The sequence below is a fragment of the Nuphar pumila genome, chromosome 1, assembly GCF_984573655.1.
Source record: "Nuphar pumila chromosome 1, dmNupPumi1.hap1.1, whole genome shotgun sequence".
NCBI lineage: Eukaryota > Viridiplantae > Streptophyta > Magnoliopsida > Nymphaeales > Nymphaeaceae > Nuphar > Nuphar pumila.
Genome location: NC_143249.1, coordinates 82,183,978 through 82,189,977, shown reverse-complemented (window position 1 = coordinate 82,189,977; position 6,000 = coordinate 82,183,978).

The following is a 6,000-nucleotide window of genomic DNA, read 5'->3' as shown; positions in this document are numbered from 1 at the left end:
TTTTCGTACTTTTTCGTTTTTCTTAAAAAATGAAACCCTTAAAACGAAAACCCTCTTTCTCTTTTGCCTCTCTCTCTCTTTCGAAAAACCCTCGAAGTGTCGTTCGATCCCATCCTCGCCGGGATTTTCTTGCCATGACAAGGAGACGCCGGAGTCTTCTGGCCGTGATCTTGAAACGCCGGAATCCTCTTGCAGTAACTGGCGCATCTTCAAAACATGCCAGAACTCTCTTGCCGTGACAGTGTTTTTTTCGCCATTGCCGGAATCCCCTTGTGGCAGCCTTCACACTCGCCGTCAGCCATCCTATCCTCTGTTTCTGTTTCACAACGCCGGACAACGTTCTCATTCTGCCGAAAATCGTTTGGAAGCCGACATTTTTTTTGGTAACTCTGTTTTTAACCATGCCTCGTACGAAGTCTACATCTGCAAAAGGTTTAGGTTCTCCTCCTCCTACACCTACTTCAAGACATGGTTTTTCACTCAGATTACTCCGAAATCCTCTTTTGTATGATACTTTTGGATCAATTTCTGCACTACCTATTTTACCAGGCCGAAATGTTCTATTTCACTTATTTTCTCGTTACAACATAAGAGAATTATTTTCTGGAATTTCACATCTCTTTGATGCTTGTGCAGATACTTTTCACTATCCTTTTCTTATTCACTTGTTTTACACGAATTTACAAATGGATCATGAAACTGAAATTTTGTCCTCTCTTGTTCGTGATGTTGAAATCGAGTTTGATTCGAAACTACTTAGAGAAATTCTTGAAATTTCACCTTCAGACACTCTTTTCAACACTATTGAATTAAATGATGAAAGAGTTTTTGAACAAATTCTTCTTCCAGGCGCACCTCATTGTCCTCCTTTCAAAAATACTAATCTTCAAACTCGTGCACGCATTGCTGGACGAATCCTTGCCCATAATGTTCTACCTAAAACTGGTTCTTTTGATTATTATTCCACAGATCTTTCTACGGCTCTTTATGTTTTATTTGGAAATATTTCTGTCAACTGGGCCAATGTGTATTTTACAAATTTGTGGAAACAAAAACCATTTCTTCCTTATGGTTGTCTTTTAACTCGTATTTTTAGACATTTCAAAGTTCCCTTAACAAATGAAAAATGTATTGAGCAAAAAGAGTTCTTTGATCAAACAATTTTTAAAAGAATGAAAATTAAATATTTGCCTCCTTTAAATGTTGATCAAACTGAACCATCTGATCCTACTGAACCATCAATTTCTGAACCTTCACCTTCTGTGACACCTTCATCCCATGCAAAAAGAAAGAAATTTTCTACAAGTCAAGACCATGATGAAGTTATGCAGAGACTGGAAGCTTTGGAGATGCATCAACATACTTTTCGTGAAGATGTGACTCAACAACTATCTTCGATTCAGAAAGAGATTACTTCAATCAAGGATTTGCTCAACTCACTTTTCTGAACTATGTTGTCTAAACTTTCATACTTTATGGATTGTAATATTTTAAACTTGTATCGCTATTTTGCTTATGCTATTTCTGCCCTTACTCTTTTTTATTCTGACAAAGGGGGAGAAAAAGATAAAAGATAGCATTACATTGAATTTGCAGGAGATCTTGCAAGAGAAATGCGAAATTAGGAGAAAAAGATAAAATGCATGAAGTAATGATGAATGAAAATGCAAACCAATCAATATGTGATATATGTGCTTTAAATGTGCTAACTTTTAATGTTTTGTAGCATATTGATAGAGGGAGTAAAATCTCCATCTATGCATCTAAATGCTTCATCTTTGATTAAGTTTGTCATCATCAAAAAGGGGGAGATTGTTACGACAATGAAGCCATACATGATACTTCAAGTACAAGGTTTTGATGATGAGCAAGTGGAATCAACTGCATTTCAGCTAAGGCTATGAAGAAATTGAAGAATTCGATGAAGAATCTTTGAAGACTAGTGTGCAAATGTTTAATTCATTAAAAGTCTTAGATTCTTGTAAGCGCCTTAGAGTGCATATTTAGGTTGCATTTCACCTTAAAAGTCTTTAGAAAAACTTTTCTAAAAGAAACACTCTTGAAAATCTTTTTAGAAAACTCTTTTCTTAAATTTTCATGTTTATTAGTCAACCAATCGACTTACCAGTCGACTAATCCTTTCGCGCCATATTTTCTAAAAAGTCATTTTTGTCAAATTAGTCGACCGAAGGTTTTATCAGTCGACTGGACAGAATGTCTGTTTTTTGGAAAATTAGCAGCAGTCGACTAATGCTTTTATCAGTCGACCGAACAGAATGTTTGTTTTTCAGAAGATTTTAGCAGCAGTCGACTAAAAGGTTTTTCAGTCTACTGATGATATTATCAGTCGACTAACTTTTCTCAAGTCGACTAAGTTTCAAAAGTTCAGATTTTCAAACGGCTCGATTAACAGATCAGTCGACCGACGATAACTGTCAGTCTACTAATAACTAACTATTAGTCGACTAACTGATGTTTCAGTCGACTAATTTTGCCGTTTTCCTGAAACTTCAAAAAGGCGTGTCTTTTTGTTTTTCAAACATTTTGATCGTTTAAAATAGACAGTTTTGACACCCTTTCATACTCTCAACGTATGGAAAACTTTAACTATAAATATGAGTGCATTTTACACTCAAAAGAACAAGAATTCAATTGATTTGAATCATTTACTTATTGCTTTTCACTCTTATTCAGTCAAGTATTTGTTTTCTCGCTCACTTGATATTTTCACTTCAGTTTTTCACTCAAATCACTTTGAGAGATAGTGAATTCGTGAGTAGAGTATTTCAACAACCTCAAAAGCCAATTGCATCTCATTCGCATTCAAAAGAAAGGCTCATAGGTTGTATTGTAAGTTGTTATTTCTTTTCTGTAAAAAGAAGGACTCCTTGGTGTAAAGGAGTTGTTTGCTTTCAGTAGGGTTGTTACTGAAAGTGGAACCGGTTTTGGTCTGTGTGATCTTGTAGTTTAAAAGGTTGATAGTGGAAATCTCAAGCGGGTTTTGCTTGGAGACTGGATGTAGGTCGGGATAGACCGAACCAGGATAAAATCTTGTGTTCTTTGTGTGTTTGCTTTTCGATTTGCAAAATCCTTCAATATTCCGCAGACAATTTTTAAAAGCACTATTCACCCCCCCCCTCTAGTGCTCGTTGTCTCGATCCTAGTGCACTTTCATGCTTAAAATTTGAGTATATTGTTAGATACATAACTGTGATCTGCTCGGCATTTTCTAAACCGACAACCAACTGTTGTCTTTTTGGTGCATTAAAAAAAATAAGTATGATATTTTAACTAGTATTGGTTGTGAAAATCTAAGGCATTACAGTTGCATAGCTTTAAGAGAGGTTTAATGACTTACCTGAACCTTATTGCCTTCTTCTCGATGAGAAAGAGAAGCCGATATAAAAATCCTTGCCAACAAACCAAGCAGCCAACGAGTGGCCAATCTGCCAAAAAGAGGGTTTCTTTCAATCCTCTTTCTAGTAAAAACCGATTGCAATGATCCGATGCAGTTGATCAAAGTTGGTTCTCTTTAGGTTCCATTACGAAATTGTATTTCATCATACTCGTCAACCACATCTGAACTAGCAGCCTCTACTGATCATCCTTCGGAGTTTGTCAAGCCAGAACCCACCACAGACGATGCTCGCAACTCCGCTGGAAACTGATCGGCAATGGCACCATCGGCGACGAATTCTCCCCGAAGGAAACCCAACAGCCATCTCCAGGTAGTAAGTGTAACTCCAAATTTGTCTTCTACAACCGAAATTCCAAAACCCAATTATTGCCTCCCCAAAATTAGCCTTCATACCCTTTGGAAACCTAAAACAAAATCAATACCCACCTCACAAACTTCACTACTCCTAACAACCTCCTTGGTGAGTACGATGCGCCTCACTCACCCTACCCACACCTGGCCCACTTTGATTAATCGCACCGCCCTCTATAACCAAACCCAAGGCACACTCGTTATTGATGTTACCCAACCCACCCTGCTCGGTGCATCTTCCGAACCCAATCAAACCGGTTTTACCCAACCCCACCACCTTAACGCTCGTAAATCCACATCATTATTACCCCTTACCCCACCTCACCTTACAGGATCTCACCTTAACCAACCAGCTCATCCTACCATCCCTATTGACCTGCTGACCTATCCCTGCAATACCTTGCCCACCAACTTGGTACCCTCTACCTGGCTGCAAACTCATAACAGTGTCCTTACTGACCTGCTGACCGGCTGACCCATCCTAGCATTACCCAACCCACCAACTTAATGGCTCCCCTACCTGGTCACCGTTTCTGATTTCTGATCCAACCTAGAACCGACCTACCATACTTCACGTCATCACCAAAACCTGGTCACTAATGCACTTCAGCCCACTTTTTTCATGTCTGGAATCTCATACAACAGGTCCTAATTTTGGACTGATTGAGACACCGCTTATTGTTGTAAGGTCTCTACAGCTGTGCCCAATCAAAATTTTCAATGTAGATCCCTCGTGGATCATTGCCTTGGGCTAACAAAAACCATGTTTATAACATTACTGATGACATCTGGGAGGAGGTGTCGCAGGAATTGATAGGACATCAATGGATTGATTTGCAAATTGACGTTCAAGCTGCACAACCTGTCATGCCTCGTACCGACTGGAATCTCCAATTGTACAACTCAATGGATAAACTCGAGGCTTGCCTAGGCGTCACAAAGCATCCGATGCTCAAGGACTGCATTAAAAAAGACATCTCGGATTGTGCATCTTTGTTGGCTGCAATTCACCAAAAAAAACTAAAATGACCATTAAACATGTTTGCCTTAAATCATTGTAAAAAATAGAAATCAAATCTTGATGACGTACCTGAATCTTTAACGGGTATAATCTTCTAGAACATGGCTCTTGCTTTTCTTTAAACTTTACGAGAGAGAAACTGATTTCTCTTGTTGTTGAAGGAGAGTCTAAAGAAGAAGTCACTATATAAGGTTTAAGCATCATAACCTAATTGTAACCACCTAAGAGTCTATTTTCAATTTAGCTCACCATAAAATTAAGAGTATAAGTGGTTTCTTTACATAATAATAATATCACACACCATATGAGATATCGCATGACTCAACTGAATTAAATTACGTAAAGAGGACTTAAACCATAGGCAACATATAACGTTTGACTTATCATATGTAGGCCCACACGATTTTTCCCAATAGTAAAACCCTTATCACGGGTGGAAGGTGCATGGTTTTGGCAGCCACAACAAAGAAGCTTTTCTGACCAGTTGGATCAAAAGAGGGTTTTTGATTTATTTATTTATTTTTTGTGTGCAAAACGAAATTAGAGTTAGTTGATGACAAATCTATAAGAAGGTTATGTCATAACTGTGAGCTCAATTTTATTCCATAGAAAGGGCGTTCAAGTGGGATTTTAGTCACGTGGAAAGAAACAATACCCCCTATAAGGATTCTAGGATTGTAGGGGGAGATTTCAATACCTCAATGACGACAGCTGATTAGAATTGGCCTTGTTTGAGCACGAGATTTATGGAAAAGTTTAATTAATTCTTACTCCCCAATGACTTTCAGGTGTTTTCGATGGGGGGGTCAGTTCACTTGGTCTAACAAACAATACCCCCTAGTTATGAGAATGTTGAATAGATTGTGCTTTCACAAAGCTTCCTCAATGCATATCATGATGTTCATGCGCATATTGATCCGTTTACGGTGTCTGATCACGCACCAGTTGTTATGACTTGAGATATTGGACAACAATATAAAAGAGGAAGATTTCGGTTTGAAATGTGGTGGCTTCGGGAACCCGACATTATAGGTTATGTGTTGTCTTGGTGGGGTCAAGCTCAACAAGGCAAGCTGGCAGCACAACACATCTTAAGAAAGATCTACTATGTGAGAAAGAATTTCATGTCATGGTCCGAGAAAAAGGCAAGGCAAATTTTTGAGAAGTTGCGGTGTGGGAAGATCAACTTTGTGTTCTCTAAAAACAAATT